General features: G+C 43.1%; 1 long non-coding RNA gene across 1 annotated transcript in view; it reads left to right on the top strand.

Moving 5' to 3' along the window:
- LOC122455938 overlaps nt 1-21,230 on the top strand; it is a 64,324-nt gene that overhangs the window by 3,525 nt on the left and 39,569 nt on the right. The window contains exon 2 of the long non-coding RNA XR_006274475.1: nt 12,367-12,477. This is a non-coding gene — a long non-coding RNA (uncharacterized LOC122455938). The remainder of the gene's footprint in view (nt 1-12,366; nt 12,478-21,230) is intronic.

Genomic DNA, 21,230 nt, shown 5'->3' with positions numbered 1-21,230 from the left:
GGAGCTCCAGGGGGTCCATGCCAGTGGGAGCCAGGGAGCTCCCCACCCTGAGGTAAGTGCCCCCCCCCGTGCTCCCCAACCCCCTGCCCCTAGCCCTGAGTCCCCTCCCACACACCAAAGTTGCTGCTGCTGCTGGCCAGTCGCTGCAAAAGTCACGGAGGTAACAGAAAGTCATGGAATCCATGACTTCTGTGACAGACTCGCAGCCTTAATGATTACCTGTTCTGTTCATTCCCTCTGAAGCACTTGGCATTTTCCACTGTCAGAAGACAGAATACTGGGCTAGATGGACCATTGGTCTGATCCAGTATGGTCCTTCAGATGTGCTTCTGGGAGAGGATGAGAGAACAAACAATGCGATATACTGGAAGGTGCTCAGATACGATGGTGATGAGTGCAGGAAAATACAATGTTGCCTCTTTTTGACCTGAGGAGGTATTCAAAGTTTGGAGTCCTGAGGATGTTCCAATTGAGGGACAAATTAATGGAGTCTCGTACTTTCTTTGACGCAATCTTGTTTATTTACAAGTAGGGCTGTCGATTAACTTTACGCAGTTAACTCATGTGATCAACTAAAAAAATTAATCGTGATTAATCGCAGTTTTAATCGCAATGTTAAACAATAGAATACCAGTTGAAATTTATTAAATATTTTTCAACATTTTAAAACATATTGATTTCAGTCACAACACAGAATACAAAGTATACAAAGTGCTCACTTTTTATTATTATAGTCGATCACAAATATTTGCTCTGGAAAAATGATAAACAAAAGAAATAGTATTTTTCAATTAATCTCATACAAGTACTGTAATGCAATCTTTTTATGGTGAAAGTGCAACTTAAAAATGTAGATTTTTTTTTTGTTACATAACTGTACTCAAAAACAAAACTATGTAAAACCTTAGAGCCTACAATTCACTCAGTCCTACTTCTTGTTCAGCCAATCGCTAAGGGTATGTCTACACTACAAAATTAGGTCGAATTTATAGAAGTCGATTTTGTAGAAAGCGATTTACACAGTCGATTGTGTGTGTCCCCACACAAATGCTCTAAGTGCATGTAGTCGGCGGAATGTGTCCACAGTACCGAGGCAACCGTCGACTTCCGGAGCGTTGCCGTGTGGGTAGCTATCCTACAGTTCCCTCAGTCTCCACCACCCATTTGAATTCTGGGTAGAAATCCCAGTGCCTGATGGGGCTAAAACATTGTCGTGGGTGGTTCTGGGTACATATTGTCAGGCCCCTCCCTCCCTCCGTGAAAGCAAGGGCAGACAATCGTTTTGCACCTTTTTTCTTGGGTTACCTGTGCAGACGCCATACCACAGCAAGCCTGCTCAGCTAACCGTCACTGTATGTCTCCTGGGTGCTGGCAGACGCGGTACTGCATTGCTACACAGCAGCAGTTTATTGCCTTTTGGCAGCAGACAGTGCAGTATGACTGGCAGCCGTCGTCGATGTAGTCCTGGGTGCACTTTTAACCAACCTCGATGAGGTCAGGGGTGCAAACATGGGAGTGACTCAGCCAGGTCATTTCCCTTTTAAGTTTCGTCTCATGGCGATTCAGTCTTACCGGCAGTGCACTGCCTTTAAATCAGCAGCCAGCAGAAGATGATGGCCAGTAGTCATACTGCACTGTCTTCTGCCGAGCACCCAGGAGATGATGACGGCTAGCGGTCGTACTGCACAGTCTGCTGCCAGCAAGATGTATAAAGATAGATGAAGTGGATCAAAACAAGAAATAGACCAGATTTGTTTTGTATTCATTTTCTCTTCCCTCCCTCCATGAAATTAACGGCCTGCTAAAACCAATTTTGAGTTCTATCCTTGAGAGGGCCATTCAGTTTCTCATAAAGCCACTCCCTTTGTTGATTTTAATTCCCTGTAAGCCAATCCTGTAAGCCATGTCATCAGTGGCCCCTCCCTCCGTCAGGGCAACGGCAGACAATTGTTCCGCGCCAACGGCAAGCATGGAGCCTGCTGAGATAACTTCGGCAATTAGGAGCATATTAAACACCACACGCATTATCCAGCAGTATATGCAGCACCAGAACCTGGCAAAGCGAAACCGGGTGAGTGGTGACATCAGCCCGGTGACTAGAGTGATGAAGACATGGACACAGACTTCTCTCGAAGCATGGGCCCTGGCAATGTGGGCATTGTGGTACTAATGGGACAGGTTCATTTGGTGGAACTCCAATTCTGGGCTTGGGAAAAAGCCCAGACTGGTGGGACCACATAGTGTTGTAGGCCTGGGACAATTCTCAGTGGCTGCAAAACTTTCGCATGCGTAAGGGCACTTTCATGGAACTTTGTGACTTGCTTTCCCCTGCCCTGAGGCACAAGAATACCAAGATGAGAGCAGCCCTCACAGTTGAAAAGCGAGTGGCAATAGCCCTGTGAAAGCTTGCAACGCCAGACAGCTACTGGTCAGTCGGGAATCAATTTGGAGTGGGCAAATCTACTGTGGGGGCTGTTGTGATGCAAGTAGCCAACGCAATCAAAGATCTGCTGATATCAAGGGTTGTGACCCTGGGAAATGTGCAGGTCATAGGGGATGGCTTTCCTGCAATGGGATTCCCTAACTGTGGTGGGGCCGTAGACGGAACCCATATCCCTATCTTGGCACCGGAGCACCAAGTCGGCGAGTACATAAACTGCAAGGGGTACTTCTCAATAGTGCTGCGAGCACTGGTGGATGACAAGGTGATGTTTTACCAACATCATCGTGGGATGGCTGGGAAAGGTACATGCCGCTCACATCTTCAGGGACTCTGGTCTGTTTCAAAAACTGCAGGAAGGGACTTTATTCCCAGACCAGAAAATAACCATTGGGAATGTTGAAATGCCTATAGTTATCCTTGGGGACCCAGCCTACCCCTTAATGCCATGGCTTATGAAGCCATACACAGGCAGCCTGGACAGTAGTCAGGAGCTATTCAACTAAAGGCTGAGCAAGTGCAGAATGGTGGTAGAATGTGCATTTGGACATTTAAAAGCGCGCTGGCGCAGTTTACTGACTCCGTTTGACCTTAGCGAAACCAATATTCCCACTGTTATTTCTGCTTGCTGTGCACTCCACAATATCTGTGAGAGTAAGGGGGAGACGTTTATGGCGGGGTGGGAGGTTGAGGCAAATCGCCTGGCCGCTGGTTACGCACAGCCAGACACCGGGTGGTTAGAAGAGCACAGGAGGGCGCGGTGCGCATCAGAGAAGCTTTGTAAACCAGTTTCATGACTGGCCAGGCTACGGTGTGAAAGTTCTGTTTGTTTCTCCTTGATGAAACCCCCCCACCCCTTGATTCACTCTACTTCCCTGTAAGCTAACCACCCTCCCCTCCCCGCTTCAATCACTGCTTGCAGAGGCAATAAAGTCATTGTAGCTTCACATTCATGCATTCTTTATTAATTCATCACACAAATAGGGGGATAACTACCAATGAGGGGTGGTGGAGGAGAGAAGCACCAGGAGGGGTGGTGGTGGAGGAGGGAAGGACAAGGCCACACAGCACTTTAAAAGTTTAAAACTGTAAAACTTATTGAATGCCAGCCTTCTGTTGCTTGGGCAATCCTCTGGGATGGAGTGGCTGGGTAGCCGGAGGCCCCCCCACCATGTTCTTGGGCATCTGGTTGAGGAGGCTATGGAACTTGGGGAGGATGGTGGTTGGTTACATAGGGGCTGTAGCGGCGGTCTGTGCTCCTGCTGCCTTTCCTGCAGCTCAACCATACGCAGGAGCATATTAGTTTGATCCTCCAGCAGCCTCAGCATTGAATCCTGCCTCCTCTCATCACGTTGCTGCCACCTTTCAGCTTCAGCCCTCTCTTCAGCCCGCCACCTCTGCTACCAGTCATTTTGTGCTTTCCTGCACTCTGACACTGTCTGCCTCCATGCATTCATCTGTGCTCTGTCAGTGTGGGAGGACCCCATGAGCTCAGAGAACATTTCATCGCAAGTGCGGTTTTTTCGCCTTCTAATCTTCGCTAGCCTCTGGGAAGGAGAAGATCCTGTGGTCCTTGAAACACATGCAGGTGGTGGAGAAAAAAAAAGGGACAGTGGAATTTAAAAAGACACATTTTATAGAACAATGGGTGCACTCTTTCACGGTAAACCTTGCTGTTAACATTACATACATAGCACATGTGCTTTCATTCCAAGGTTGCATTTGTCTCCCCCCAGTGTGTGACTAGCCCCTCCCATTGGCTAACAGCGGGGAACATTTGTTTTCAGCTACAGGCAATTAGTCCAGCAGGAACGGGCACCTCTGAATGTCCCCTTAAGAAAAGCACCCTATTTCAACCAGGTGACCATGAATGATATCACTCTCCTGAGGATAACACAGAGAGATAAAGAACGGATGTTGTTTGAACGCCAGCAAACATATACTGCAATGCTTTATTCTACAATGATTCCCGAGTAAGTGCTACTGGCCTGGAGTGGTAAAGTGTCCTACCATGGTGGATGGAATAAGGCTGCCCTCTCCAGAAACCTTTTGCAAAGGCTTTGGGAGTACATCCAGGAGAGCCGCAAATGCCAGGGTAAATTAATCATTAAACATGCTTGCTTTTAAACCATGTATATTATTTTAAAAGGTACACTCACCAGAGGTCTCTTCTCCACCTGGCGGGTCCGGGAGGCAGCCTTGGGTGGATTCGGGGGGTACTGGCTCCAGGTCCAGAGTAAGAAACAGTTCCTGGCTGTCGAGAAAACCGGTTTCTCCACTTGCTTGCTGTGAGCTATCTACAACCTCCTCCTCATCATCTTCTTCGTCCGCAAAACCTGCTTCCATGTTACCTCCATCTCCATTGAAGGAGTCAAACAACCCAGGTGAGGTAGTGGTGACGAACCCCCTAAAATGGCATGCAGCTCATCATAGAAGCGGCATGTTTTGGGCTCTGACCTGGAGTGGCTGTTCGCCTCTCTGGTTTTTTGATAGGCTTGCCTTAGCTCCTTAAGTTTCACGTGGCACTGCTTCGGGTCCCTGTTATGGCCTCTGTCCTTCATGCCCTGGGAGATTTTGACAGATGTTTTGGCATTTTGAAAACTGGAACATAGTTCTGATAGCAAGGATTCCTCTCCCCATACAGCGATCAGATCCCGTATCTCCCGTTCGGTCCATGCTGGAGTTCTTTTGTGATTCTGGGACTCTATCATGGTCACCTCTGCTGATGAGCTCTGCATGGTCACCTGCAGCTTGCCATGCTGGCCAAACAGGAAATTGAAATTCAAAAGTTTGCAGGCCTTTTCCTGTCTACCTGGCCAGTGCATCTGAGTTGAGAGTGCTGTCCAGAGCGGTCACAATGGAGCACTCTGGGATAGCTCCCGGAGGCCAATACCATCTAATTGTGTCCACAGTACCCCAAATTCGACCCGGCAAGGCCGATTTCAGCGTTAATCCCCTTGTCAGGGGTGGAGGAAGGAAATCAATTTTAAGAGCCCTTTAAGAAACCGGTTTTCTCGACAGGCAGGAAATGTTTCTTACTCTGGACCTGGAGCCAGTACCCCCCGAATCCACCCAAGGCTGCCTCCCAGACCCGCCAGGCGGAGAAGGGACCTCTGGTGAATGTACCTTTTTAAAATACTATACATGGTTTAAAAGCAAGCACGTTTAATGATTAATTTACCCTGGCATTTGCGGCTCTCCTGGATGTACTCCTTCGTGTGGATGGGTGCAAGGTTAAATCAATTTAATGCTGCTAAATTCAACCTCAACTCCTAGTGTAGACCAAGGATCAGATAAACCAGTTAGTTTACAATTACGAGAGATAATGCTGCCCACTTATGTACAATGTCACCTAAAAGTGAGAATAGGCCTTCACATGGAACTTTTGTAACCGGCATTACAAGGTATTTACATGCCAGATATGCTAACCATATGTATGCCCCTTCATGCTTCGGCCACCATTCCAGAGGACATGCTTCCATGCTGATGACGCTTGTTAATAAAATAATGTGTTAATTAAATTTGTGACTGAACTCCTTGGGGGGAGAATGGTATGTCTCCTACTCTGTTTTACCCGCATTCTGCCATATATTTCATGTTATAGCAGTCTCGGATGATGACCAAGCACATGTTGTTTGTTTTAAGAATGCTTTCACTGCAGATTTGACAAAGAGCAAAGAAGGTACCAATGTGAGATTTCTAAAGATAGCTACAGCACTCGACCCAAGGTTTAAGAATCTGAAGTGCTTTCCAAAATCTGAGAGGGATGAGGTGTGGAGCATGTGTTCAGAATTTGTAAAAGAGCAACACTCAGATGCAGAAACTAGAGAACCCGAATCACCAAAAAAGAAAATCAACCTTTTGCTAGTGGCATCTGACTCAGATGATGAAAATGAACATGCATCGGTTCGCATAGCTTTGGATCGTTATCAAGCAGAACCTGTCATCGGCATGGACGCATGTCCTCTGGAACAGTGGTTGAAGCATGAGGGGCATATGAATTTTTAGCGCATCTGGCATGTAAATATCTTGCGACATGGACTACAACGATGCCATGCGACCGCCTGTTCTCATTTTCAGGTGACATTGTAAATGAGCCGACAGCATTATCTTCTGCAAATGTAAGCAAACTTGTTTGTCTGCGCGATTGGCTGAACAAGAAGTAGGACTGAGTGGAGTTTTTTTGTACATAATTCTACATTTGTAAGATCCACTTTCATGATAAAGAGATTGCACTACGTAGTTGTATTAGGTGAATTGAAAAATACTATTTCTTTTTTACAGTGCAAATATTTGTAATTAAGAATAAAGTGAGCACTGTACACTTTGTATTCTGCATTGTAATTGAAATCAATATATTTAAAAATGTAAAAAACATCCAAAAATATTTAAATAAACCATATTCCCTTATCGTTTAACAGGGTGGGGCTGTTGTGTTAGGCAGGCTGCTGGGGTTAGAGTGCTGAATCAGGGTTACACAGCACACACACACTCAGGAAACTGCATGCTTGTCTGCTGGCTGTTGGTATCCGGGCTGTGAACCACAGCATCAGAGCATTTAAGGCACACAAGGTTACAGGACAGATGATGACAACCTCTTACTGGTCTTGGTTGAACCCTAAAACGTTCCACAGACACAATTAGATTTATAGTTAGAGCTAATGGACTGTTAGAGAAAGCTAAAAAATACTGAACATGCAATTTCTTTCAGTTTAATTAGATAAATCCAGATATACAGACTGTACATTTATGATGTAAGGAAACCACAAAACTATACATTTTAATGTTATAATCAGGGCTTAAAAATCCATAGGCCCATGGTAAGTGAGAAGATTTTCTTGGCAGGTGGGAGGTGCAAGGAGCTAAGTCATCATTTTCTGCAGAATTTAATTTGTAATTTAAAAAAAAAAATTACGTTTCCAGCTAATAATCAGAGCCTCTGTGTCTGCCTCTACCTCAGAGATTACTATGTCTTTAAACTTTCCAGGTACCTAAACTTCTTTGAAAGCTCATACATTGGCTATATTTGGAAAAATAGGTGTAAATAAGCAAAGTTATTAATTTTGAATGTGGATAGTTATGGTCCCAGTTTTGCTCCCATGAGTGCGCTGGACCCAATCCTCTTCCCATTGATGTCAAAATGTGTTTTTTTGCTAATGATTTCAGGGAGAGCAGGATTTGACAGAATGGCTCTAACATGCAGACCCACACACATTAACTATTTAGATGACTATTTTGATTTATGATATGATTTGGTGATTATTTCTCGTTTGAACTGAGCACCATTGGGTTCAACTGCCTTTTGGCACATTAGTGGGATATAGGGTCCCTGTAGACTGCAAGCAGCCACAAGCATAAGATGCATGCTGCCATTGTTCTTGGCATGCATTACCCATGGAAGATCTGGGCCTCAAGTTATTTTGCAGAAGCCTAGCTTTTTTCAGCAAAATCCTGAAACTAAGGAGTTTGTGAGGGCTTCCAAAGAATGAAGACAGTCTTTCTCACTCCATCACGTTGGATGGTCACTGCTATCCACAGATGTGTCCTCAGCTTTTTATGATGGGACTACAAAACTAGGTTTATAAAACAAACTCTCAGTTCCCTTCTCAAAGGAATCCTCTTTATCAAAAAGATATGTAGAAGGGAATCTAATCCCTCCTTCCAAAAAAGCCATTGACTTCATTTTGAGAAATGAAAGGAGGAAGAGACTATATTTCCATTACTTCCAAATTAATAAAAAAAATAGGAGATTCTTAAGCCATTCTGACAGGTTTCAGAGTAGCAGCCATGTTAGTCTGTATTCGCAAAAAGAAAAGGAGTACTTGTGGCACCTTAGAGACTAACAAATTTATTAGAGCATAAGCTTTCGTGCATCTGATGAAGTGAGCTGTAGCTCTAATAAATTTGTTAGTCTCTAAGGTGCCACAAGTACTCCTTTTCTTTTTAAGCCATTCTGCATCTCTGGCAGATAAACCACTATCTGGTCAAAGAAAATTCAGGATTGTCACTTTGGTAGCCATTATTTCTCTTCTAGAGAAAGGTAACTGACAATGCACTATGGAACTTGTGGACATTAAGATAGTGTTTGAGCAGTATCTCTAGTTGAAGGGGGAACAGCACAGCCAATTTCTCTTTTTTTCTGACATCTGATCTGAATATTTTAAAAAATGCTTGGTAGCAGTTATAGCTTGCCTGGGATTATATGTATTTATTCTTCTATTTGGATGAATAACTGGTCAGTTATTACATAGAAAGGTGCCAAAGGGTCAGTTTTTGTCACCAGAGTCTTAGACTCCCATTGGGATTTATTATTAACTCCGTAGAATTCTTAACTATCCCTACTAGACAACTTTAAACCTTAATAACCATTCTAGACCTCACTCATCTCAAAGCCTCCTGCCTCCGGACAGGATGCAAAACCTCACCTGGCAAAAGGGATGCAAAAGAGCCACCAAGTAACAGTTTTGTCTGTGCTACCAATGTTTGTCTGGCCACAACTGTATTTGTAGTCACAGAGGATATCTCCCCATAAAATAATCTTGGTGGACCTGAGATCACAGTGAAAATGGGCAATACAAGTTGCTATTTATTATCTCTGGATGACGGATGGACTAGGTGACTTGTAGCAGTTTAGTATTGGACTTCCAGTCATTTACTCATTCAAGTTGAAGTAACTAACAAAGCATCTAAAGCAAGGAATGGGACTCAATGTCTACAGAGGTTGGTTTCTTGAAGAACAACAACTGCGCATCAGTAGTCAGACTTCCAACTTGCCCCTGGAGAAGCCTCTCTGGTCTTTTTCCCTTTTGTCCTCTCAACCTTCTTTTCAGGCTGTTTCGCAGAGAAGAGGTACTTCCCGCTTCCTTTCCTTTCCTCTCCTCTCAGTCTTCTCTTCCTGGTTGGGCTCACTCAGCACTTTATGGAGCCAAACCCTGCTCCCCCTTATCTGGAGAGCTTTATTTTTATTTAGGCCTGGCCCACCCTCCAGGTGCACCCAGGACAGGTTAATTGCTCTCTCAGGCCCCTATTAACCCTTTTGCAACCTGTGTGGGGTAAACAATCCATCACACAAACTCAATATAGTAGTTTGGCCAAATTCTCTGCTAGAGTAACCTTGGTGCAGTTTCATTGAAATCACAATGAATACAAATTAAATAATAACAACTTACACATGAACTGCACCTCTGCTTCTTCACTGTTGCAATCCAACTTTAAGCCTCACTCCTATGGGATACATTCAGCAATGATTTCAGTATATCACGAGCTACCTTTGTCTATAATCTATTCGGTCTATTTGAAGTAGTTCAGTGTCTTACAGCCTTGTCATTCTGTGTTGACAGGACTTTACACTTTTTGAAACCCCAACTTTTGTAGTTCCTTGCCCTTGCATGGGGCTCAGGCATTGGTGACACCTCAGTCTCTCCTGTTCTATGCCTGTACACAACAGTTTAGTCTCCTGAAGACACACCAAGTGTGAGGAAGTGGGAATTTTCTGTAATATTTTAATGAATCCTGGGTGTGCTTTTGTTTTCCCTATATGCATTGTTACCCAGAGTTGGAAAAGGGACTGGGACTGTTTGCTCTCAGGGCAGGCTAAGAGACATGGGTATGGATATCACCTGGTTGTGTGAGCATTAGTCCCCATTCAGTGTAGCCCCTGAGAAGACAATGGCAGATACAGTAACCAGACCATTGATACCTAGCAACCAACGACCCAGAGTGATATGGATTTCCCTGTCTCGCCACAGGCTTGAGAACAAAGGACTGGAGAGGTGTGAGGTAGGGAATAAGAGTTGGCTGCTGGAAGGAGTTAGTGCTCACACCTGGGAGCTGACCAAAGATGTTAGACTAAGAGATAGACCGTGCTTGAACAATGGGGTTCACTACAGCTGGGCTGGGCTATGGGCTAACCACGATGGTCTATGCCAGTGGTCCCCAACCTTTCTGTGGCCAAGAACACATTCATGCCTGCAGAAGAGTGGGCGGGCAGCGACGCTTCTCGGCGGCATTTTGGTGGCGATGCTTCTCCACTGGAAGTGCTCAGCTGTGGCATTTCGGTGGCAGGTTCTCCAGCGGATGCACTCCTCTCCTCTTGGTTCCTTGGTGCCAGCCCTGACAGCAGGCTCACATAAATGCCCCGGTGGGTGCCATGGCGCCCGCGGGCACCGCATTGGGGACCACTGGTCTATGCTTTAAACTTCATTTCTCTATGCTAACCTAAGGACTTCCTTGCTGAGTTCCAGATGACTAAGAAACCCAACTGTTTTGACGATGCCGTTAGTGTCGTTGTAAACGCTTGCTGAGGTGCATTAATCGCTGAAGCGTGCACAAGTCTCCACCAAGAGTCTGTCTCAATTGGATTCACTGAACAGAGCTCATGGTGTGAAGCAGAAGTGCTGAAGAGGTCCAGTCTAAGGAGACAGTGAAGCTGCATGTGTTACCCTGGAGGAAGAATGAGATCCCTAGGGGGTCTGGCACATTGAAGGGGTTCCTTCCAGAGGATGTTCCAAAGCTGGAGGTGTAGTACTGATCCAGTGGATCTGTGACACCAAGGCAACTGGTGAAATTTAATGGCCTCTGATATAAAGCAGGTCAGACGAGGTGATTTATTGATCCTTTGCGGACTTAAACACTATGAAACTGAAATCCTTTGCTCAGTGGGGTCCTGAACAAGTTAATGAGAGCTCTTTGATTTCAGCTCATTGAGTAGTTATGCTTTAGACTTAATAGTTAACATTTTCAAAAGCCACTAAGTGATTTAGGAGCCTGTCTAAACAAAAGTCAATGGGATTTAGGCTCCTAAATCACATAGGTACTTTTGAAAGTTTTACCTAATCTCTATTCCAATTTATAGTAGATATTTGGAATATTCCAAGAGCCTTTCTCAAGCCACTGGGCCTCACATTAACAGATCTGTCTTAGTGCCAGCCTTCTTCCCACATCCACATCCCCAATCCAGTCAGGCTGTCCTGCCTTCATAGACTCATAGACTTTAAGGCTAGAAAGGACCATCATGATCATCTAGTCTGACCTCCTGCATATTGCAGGCCACAGATCCTCACCCACCCACCCCTGTAATAAACCCGTAATCTCTGGCTGAGTTACTGAATTCCGCAAATCATAATATAAATATTTCAAGTTACAGAGAATCCACCATTTACTTTACTTTACACCTGCAAGTGATCCATGCTCCATGCTGCAAAGGAAGGCAACCCCCTTCCCGTGTGCCCCCCTTCCCCGGGTCTGTGCCAATCTGACCTGGGAGGAAAAATTCCTTCCAACCCTTTCCTTCCTTAAACAAGGAAAATATCTACAGTACGTCTGGGGCATGCTTTTGAAATACTGTGTTTTAGTAAAAGATATGTGATGTTCTGTAGACATCAGAGATACAGTTGTAATAATAGCTGGATGTCTTGAATCCTCTGTTTATTTTGGGGGTCAAATTCTACCCTTCAGATTCTCACCAGAGAATAGAGGAAAAGAGTTGGGTGGTTCAGCCCAGAACTGGGAGTTGGGAAATGTTGGCTCTATTCCCTACTGTACCACACACTTGTGTTGTGGCCTTAGGCAAATCATTTAGGGGCTGACAGTGCACCGTTGAGATCAGTGGTTTTGTCATTGGTTTCAACTGAACCAAGACTGGCTCTTTGTCTACACTGTAGTTTCCTCTTCTGTAAAGTGGGAATAGTAATAACTCCCTCACAGGGGTTCTGTGAGGGCAAATTAAATGGTTGTGAAGAATGTTGAGATCCTGAATTGGAAGGTGCTTTAGAGTGCAAAGTATAATAGGAGTTGTGTGCACGTGTCTGAGGGCAGAGTTTGTCCTTTAGATTGCAATGCAAGAGGAAAGAAAGCTAGAAAAATTAAGCAAGTTACAGCTGCTGCTAACATCCTGAAAGAGTACTGCATTTTCATTTATTCTGCAGACCAAGTGGAACACTTCTGCTCTACAGTGGTACACTGTATTTCTTGTACATCTGTCAGAAGCAGTCTGCAAAAAATAAGAGTGGGGACTGCCTCAAAAATTCTGAGAAAAGGTAAATTTGAACATATTGATTAATTTCACCAAAATCTTGACATTGACCTGGTTTTGTTCTTAGTACAATTGAATCCTTCATGTAAGATATTTATTCTCTTGGTTGTTCAATTTGGCATCCACAGATGATACCCAAAATTATAATTGCCAACTTAACTTCAGTTTGTACCAAAGTAGTCACATTTACTTCTACTTATCTAACAACTGCTAGAGCCTGGGCCTGCTCACCATGTTGATTCCTTTTAGTGTGGGGTCTCTTTTTCCTTTGTTCTGCAGCCATGCAACTCTGTCCTACTAATGGTGAAATCTACTGATTATTCATTGGTAATTAGAATTATAATAATTTACATGTTTCAGAGTAGCAGCCGTGTTACTCTGTATTCGCAAAAAAGAAAAGGAGTACTTGTGGCATCTTGGAGACTAACAAATTTATTTGAGCACAAGACTCTATAGATACAAAATTGACGGCAACTATTGAGTGAAGAAATGAAATCTTGTAACATCTCTGTATACTCTGAAGTTTAATGTCTTGTGTGACTTCTGGTTATAGTATGTTATATACCCAATATTAATTATGAAATCAAATCTTTAAAATAGAGTGGGCTCTTAAAATAATATATATTTACACCATAAAAGAATAAAAGTGTCCACTGAATGCATCCGATGAAGTGGGCTGTAGCTCACGAAAGCTTATGCTCAAATAAATTTGTTAGTCTCTAAGATTCCACAAGTACTCCTTTTCTTTCTGCGAATACAGACTAACACGGCTGCTACTCTGAAAAGTGTCTCACTAACTGTGGTGCTATATAAGTAACAACATAAGCGTGAGTGGTTAATCAGACTGCTATCAGGCTGAAAGGAACAACTGGCTAGCTCTTTATCAGCTGGTAAGACACTGCATAGAAAAGTTCAGGGTTTAAATGTCTTTCCAGGCTTTTATTGTCAGAACATTAAAAAATTAGCTTTAAAACCGGCAGAAAAGAAATGACACAAGGTATTCACCTCTCTGGATTGCAAGCATTCTTTGCTTGTTTTGCCCTTCATGTGTCAGCCAAGTGTAGCAAAAGTTTCCAGCCTCTAGAAGGACAGTTTTACTTCCGTCACTGAGAATTCTGCAGAGTTTATACGATCTATCACAATGAGTAAATGTTAACAAAGATCACTGCATCATTAACTGTAAACAAACTGTATATTCAGAGCCAAAACATGCACCATCATCAGGACTAACCTACATTTCTACAGGATCAAAGTTTTCTGTTGAGCCTTTATTTTTCTAACAAAGTGTGGGGTAGTAGTTAGAGCAGGTGACCGAGGATCACTGAATTCTATTCCCGGCACTGTTACAGACTCACTATGAGACTACGGGTGAGTAATTTCAACTCTCTGCACCTCAGTTTCACCTGGTTTATAAAATAGGAATAACAATCCTTTCCTGCCTCACAGGGATTTCTTAGATTGTAAGCAGTTCAGGACAGAAATCATGTTTTGTATGTGTGTATTCTTACACTGTCTGGCCCAATGGAGCATTCCGTTCTGAGTGGGGCCTTTAGGTACTACCACAATCTAAATATTAACAAATAACAATTAATAAGGGACATTGTGAGGCTTAATTATCTGATGTTTATAAAAACTCTTTGAGATCTTTGGATGAAAGATGCTATCTAGGCTCTGTCTGTATTACATCTTTGTAACCAGTTAGTGGCATAGGTGGTGGTAAACATGTCCACAGAACTAAGAGTGTTTCACCCAGGCTTTCAGTAGTTGTCTTCATGTAACTTTCTGGTGTACTGTTTATGTGGTGTTTTTTGAAGTGTAGTTAGGGCTGCCAAGAGATGCCTTTGGGGACCAATCCTCCTTTCCAGCTGTCCTTGCAGTAGGACTTTCTAGAGTGCTGCTTGTGCCACACTATGTTCATGGTCTTTGGGCACAGTGGTCCTGACTGTCCACGAACAAATAGGTGTAAATGATTACATGAGGTGCACGGCAGTGGAGAATCAGGCCCTCTATCTGTAGGTCAGGCACTATGTAATAGCTCCCCAGATTTTCCCAGAATGCACTAATACAGACTCAGCAGTTTGGTAAGTGTAGATACACAAACATAGTTGTTATAGAGTTGTGTTGTGAAAAAAGCTGCTGTTTGGACACAACAGTGTTTACAACAGTGTTTGTTATAAATGATTCAGATGACAGTTTCACAAACTAATTACCAAAATATAGCACAAGAGCACAGCATAACTCAAATAATAAACTACTTTGATGGCTCAGTTTTGGACCACACTCATCATCCAATAATGTGAAACTTTTTGCTGAGAGTTTTAATATAGTCATATGCCAAATATTTCTTTGAAGCCAGGAAAACAAAACTGAAAAAAATCACGCAGTCTCTCAAACCTCATATGCTGCTATGCAGATTAGAGGGTATAGTCTCACAGTGTGCAGAACTTTATGCATAAAATACTCGGAGTGGTGCAGCAAATTAGGGCGTTAGCAAGTAGTTATAGCGGCAATCGTTAGCGCTAACCCAGGACATGCACTTTAGCACAACATGTCACAGTCGTCAGCAGTAACCAGTAGCCTTTGTTCCTTACACAGCAGGAACCAGAAATGGCAATTCATATTGGACTACAGAAATGTATTAATTACTTTATCTCCTGTGTGTCACAATGCTTCCTTTAAAATGTGTGTTTGAGTCTCATATAGTGATTTTTATGCTATCATATTTGGCATTTATTTGCACCCCATTTTTGATTAATTTGTAAGTGAGAGAACCTGGGAAATGTCCCTTTCTAACCAATCTGTTTCCTGGTAGATGTTCAATAGCCTCCCAGTTGGGGAATATTTCGTTTCTCTGCTAAGTACTGTTCTGTAGCTTGTATTATTATTTCCAAATATACTCTGATGCACAATTTTCCTTGGTCTGAAACTGCAAGACCTTTGTGTGGCTTTACACCTTCTCTTCCTCCAGGAATTTCACAACTAAATCACTGATCTCATATAGGTGTTGTGGTGAATAAAGACTCATTCAGTATATGCACACAATATTTAAAACTCTTTCAGGACCTCACTTGGACATGATATTTTATCTTTTGGCTATGGACCCAAAACTGATAGAATTTCTTTTTCATATATGTATGACTAAATCTGGGAAAGCTCAGTATGTATCACAAATGAAGATGGTTATAAATGGTTTATTCTAAATACATTAAAGGAATGTTCTGATTTCCTTTAATGCCTTTCATTAGTGAGAGCAACATTTAGCTAGCTGGGAAACACATTTTGGCAATCCTAAAGAACAAATTCACTTGCAAAATGCACATTGAAATTGTATTTGCTAACATACTGTGCAAACAAATCATGCCTCTGTATGCTGATTGAAGGAAATGAAAGTGAGAGATGCAAGGGATCGCTGCCTCCAAGTTGCTGTTGCCATAGAACTGCTGCTGCCGCTCAAGAAAAAACTGCAGCATAGATTTCCTCTGCCACTGAAGGTAAGAAGAGGGCACAGCAAAGACTGGGGGAGGGGTAGAGAGCAAGTCAGTGTCCTTGCTGTCTAAAAAAGGTAATTTAGTTTCAGTGTTTGTGAGGCAGAAATGCTGGTGCAAAAGAAAAAAAAAAACTATCTTAACTGCTTAGGATGGCAAGAGTGACAAGGAAGCACACTCCCCTGCTCTCTGGAGGAGACACTGCAAAGGAAGGAAAGAGAACTTAGAAGAGTTGCTACTTGATCCTTTAGAAACTGTTTGCAGCTGCTTCTGAGATAATTACCCTTTGACACTGCTGTACTATAAATATTATCCTAATGAGCAAAGGCAACTGTGAAATAAATCCAGTATGGTGGATCGGCAACAAGAAAAAGTAATGCTAAATACCCAATATAATATTGAACACATCAGTGATGTGTGTATAAAGATGGTTTAATTGTTGTTTACTATTATGGCTCTTAAATGTTCAGCACCCTGAGTACCTTCCTAAGAAGGGTGGACACAATTTATAATACAATTGTTATGATGGATCAGTGTTTGGAAATGCCTTAGATTAGATACAATGAGAGTGAAAAAATATAATCACTAAAACATGTTACTGCTAAATATTGGTGAATACTCAAAAACACTTTTGTTGGTTATTGAGAGTCAAGAAATGGCTTCAGACTTGTAGAGTGGAATTCTGCAAAGTGGTTGAGGCTTGCATACCAAAAGTGTGGCCAAGGCAGGAGGAATCAGATGATAATTTGCTGTCGTCTCTGGTCCTCAATGAGCCTTCCATAAGCGGCTTTTGTTGAATTCTCCACATCTGCTTAGCCTCTCTGTCATATGTAGCAGTTCTTTGCTCTTTTCATTTCCCATGGGCTCTCACTTGTTCTCCACTCCATCAGAGATCCATTGCAGGCAGATTTAGCCATATGTTTTACACAACAGACCCTATATGATAGGAAGCCAGGTCTGTCCCCTGCTAAAGCCAGTGTATGTTGCTCTGGTGGCTTAATGGAGCTTAACGGGGCATTAAAGATGGTAAAAGCAGACCTAATAGAATATTTCAGTGTACCGATTCCCCAAGCCACCCTGAGTGTAGTGGCATGCGGCATACCAAAAGTGTGGCCAAGGCAGGAGGAATCAGATGATAATTTGCTGTCGTCTCAGGTCCTCTCCTTCTAGGACCTCCTTTTCTACCAGTCTGCCTCCGAGGATTGCCTTTAGCACTGATCTCCTTCCCCTCAATCATCAATGGGACCTCCTGTTTCTGCTGGGGTCAGAGAGGGAGTGAGCAGAGCACTGTGCATTCCAGCCATTCTGGCCTATAGATCAGTCAGTTGGCAGCTTTGGGAAGCTGTTGTAAGGGTATGTCTACGCTGCAGCTGGGAGGTGTAATTCCCAGCTCAGTAGACATGCATGCACTAGTTCTGCTTGAGCTAGCGCACTACAAGATAGCAGCATGACTGCGGTAGCTCGGGCTAACCACCTGAGTATGTACCCAGGTGGTCAAGAGGGATTAGTGTGAGTTAGGTGCCCAAGTACAAGCCTGCCTGGAGTGCTGCCTATGCATTCTGGTTGCTTGCCTGTGCTGAAGCCCATGCTGCCATGTCTGCACTACTGCTCTTACTGATACTAGCTAGATTAAAACTAGCACAGGCATGCCTACCTGAGCTACAATCAGACCTTCATTTGAAAGGCCCCCAGTGCCCAAACAAGATATTTTAGTTGAACGGTTTTATGATTGCTAAAGTGACCCAGTTTGTGTTATCCCTAGACACATTCTGTAACCCAGTTGTTTTATGAGGCAAGCACTAGGGTAGCAGATACTTTATTATGCATTTCTAGGGAATGGTGGCATATTCTAATATATCCTGGTTTTGTTTGTTTTAGCTAATACCCAACTAGTGGAACTGCTGGTATGTGTGGGTGGAGGGGAATCCAGCTACAGAAGATTTGCTGCTCGCTGTGACATTTTACAAATAAATCTTTCATTGGAAGCAAGTGGCAAGAAGTATATTTCTGCGGGCACGCAGAGGTCAAAATAAGAAACAGAAGAGTGTTCATCTCCATTTAAATTTCTTTGTATGTGTCTGACTATTTTTTTTCAAGCTCGTGAGCTACAGAGTTTGGCTACATTAGCCAAACTGTTTGTTTACATGTGTTATTGCTGTCACTGTTCTACTGATTAGTGCTTGCATTCGTCCTTGAAGCCATTAGTAAACTTGAATCAACCCTGACAGTTGATCTTATAGTAATCTGAGCACCACATTAAAAAAAGTCCTCTCTGGGGTAAAGGAAGATAGAAAGGTGTCCCTCTATCCCAGTCTCTTGGTCAGCTTTGTATGTTCACTGTCTACATTTTTTGCTTTGTATGTATGGTTTCCATTCCAATGTGGGGAAGTGTTTCACAGCTGAGTGGTTTCCTTCGGGCTCCAGAAGTAAGTGCATCTGGTGGAACATGTAGCATCACTTGCTGAATCCTTTACAGCAACTTTTCACAAAAATAAAGTTGTTTTGGTTGCCAGTTCTTTGAGTCATGAGGCAAGTACACTTCTTTGGTACAGATCCTGTCTCTTTGAACAGTTCTGATATGCTGGGAGTCACTTTGAACCAAAGCTAGGCTTATATACAAAGTAAGCACTCTGCGCTTTCGAGGGCCCAGTAATTTAATGCCCGTCTTTCAACTTTCAGGCCAGCTTCTGATTTGGAATGAAAACAGTAGGGCCAGAGGTAGAATAATCAGTGCCAAGCCTCCATGACAGGCAGCAGATCTACAGTGTGGGGCAACTCATATCCATCACCCCATAATTCGTAAGGGTGGCCTTACTTTGAAGTTTGTGTCCAGTATTTCACTGAGCAGCAGACTGAGACCAGCACAGTAGCAGCATTAACATCAGTACTCATTGTGACAACATGCCTTACCTAATTAGGAAAACCCTCACTTTTTCCTGCTTACAGCAGCCTTCCTCTTTTATTTTAGTATGCAGTAGAATCATCTTGTAGCAAAGTCAGTTTTTAATAGAACAACTTCCCTTTAAGCAAACATTCTATGTACTGTAATTGAGATTGCAGGGGCTGATTCATCCTTGTATGGTTTTGCATGAGAAATAGAATTCAAGGTTTTATTGTATGTGGCCCACATGTGTAACCAGACTCTGGAATAAAAAAATCAGATCTTTCCAGTGTTTTGTAAGAGTAACTGAGAAACCTAAGCATCAGTAACCGCAGGGCAGCCCCTGTCAGTAGGGGTAAAATGTAATTGTGATTTGGCACCTTTTAATAGGGTGCCCAGATGTCCCGATTTTATAGGGACAGTCCCGATTTTTGGGTCTTCTTCTTATATAGGCTCCTATTACCCCCCATGCCTATTTTTCACATTTGCTGTCTGGTCACCCTACCTTTTAAAAACCCACTTTGCACTCATGGCTGCGATTCCTGAATCAGGAGCTGGCATCCAGCTGAGTTTCTCATTCTTGAATGGATGACTGGAATACAATGTTTGATTCTATGATTCCGCTTTGCGTGGAATCATGTGATGTTGTTCCTCTGATGTCATGATCCCTCCAATGCAATTACCAATCAGAGTATAGCTTCTCAGAGCGAGGAGACAGTTCAGCAGCCCTTATACTCAAAAGCCCCATCTCTGGATTTCTTTAGAAATCAGAATGTAAGCTTTCTGGTGCAGGGACTATGTCTTAATTTTATAGTTCTCCGCAAAAAGAACAGGAGTACTTGTGGGGCTGCCCACGAAAGCTTATGCTCAAATAAATTTGTTAGTCTCTAGGGTGCCACAAGTACTCCTGTTCTTTTTACGGATACAGACTAACACGGCTGCTACTCTGAAACTTATAGTGTGGCATTTTGTACATAATAATTGGGCAAGCTTTCTTTGCGTGCTGAAAGAGATTCAGCATTAAACAAGGAGGTGCATAGGTGTGGTATGTTTATCTGCATAAACACATGCTGATAGCACACTGGCACAGAGGACAGTCCTGAGTGCTAAGCTTCCTGGCTTTTTATCTGTAACCAGAAAGTCCTACTAAATAGGAAATTGCCAAATAAATTCAGAAAAACTGCCATCTACTGGCCAAGCTAGAGATGTACTTGCTCAGGCATTAGGTCTTCTCCTTTGTCTTATATATATGTACAGTTTTAGCAAGCATAACTCAATAATAATAGCTTGTAGTTCCATAGAGCCTATCATCACTTAGTCAGAAATAGAGGTGATCAAAAATGTTCAGATGGAATGTTGTTCTGTCAGCAACTGCCATTTCCCCTCATTCAAAACTTTGCAAGAAATGTCAATTTTGACAATTTCATTTTGGGGCAAAAAAAAAATTGAAACAAAGTATTTTGATAATGATGAAACTTTTTTTTGACATTTTTGGAATACAACATCCCTGTGCCCTTTTGCTCCTATTTCACCCCCAACCCCAGTTCTTACCCCTTTCTTCTCCCCTACTGCTATCCCCCCTAGCTCTTGCTAGTGACCCCACCCAACTCTTGCCCCTGTCTCTCCACTCTGCTTCTATTTTCCCCTGCCCGAATGCTGTCCCTGTTTTCTTCCCCCTGCTCCTGCCCCGTCCTCATTCTCTGCCTATATTCCCCCACTCCTGCTTTGATCCCCCCCAGCTCCTAAACCCCTTCTTCTCCATGTTCCTATTCTCTTTCCTCCTACCAAGCTCCTAAATCTCTCCCTGCACCCTGTATCTCTTCCACACAGATCCCATCTTCCACCAGTCAGGGTGTTTCCTCCTGGTCCTCTTCCTTGCTGCTTGGGGGTCAGCTGCAGGAAAATTGTGAGCACAGAAGAGACATTCTCCCTGATAGCAGTTCTGGTGCTAGTTCCACAGTGGCCCTGGCAGCCAGGAGGCACAACTGTAGGGAAAGTCCATCTCAACTCATGAAAACCTGGGCTGGAGCATGAATAGTCCAGATGGAATCTTCAGAGAATTTCGTTGCCAAATGCTAACAAACCTCTTCTGAGTATGTGCCATTTGCAATCTTTCAGAGGCTTATAACTTGGCCAAATTTGGTTGGATTTTCAAGGGCATGGCAAAAAGACACATTTTTGACACTAGCGTGACCCCTCCCCCCCCAATCCCAGTCTTTCTTCCAAAGCACTGAGGTTCTAGAGCTTTCCAGCAAAACGATTGTAATAAGTTTTTTGTTTTTTTTTTAAACATGGGCAAAACAATGTATTTTTCCCTAACCTTGTTCTCCAAAATGGTTGAACCATTTTAGCTGAAACTTTCAAAATAAATAAAAAATAAAATAAAATAAA

This window comes from Dermochelys coriacea, chromosome 9 (genome assembly GCF_009764565.3).
Source record: "Dermochelys coriacea isolate rDerCor1 chromosome 9, rDerCor1.pri.v4, whole genome shotgun sequence".
Classification (NCBI taxonomy): Eukaryota; Metazoa; Chordata; order Testudines; family Dermochelyidae; genus Dermochelys; species Dermochelys coriacea.
This window is presented reverse-complemented; position numbering and strand designations above follow the sequence as displayed.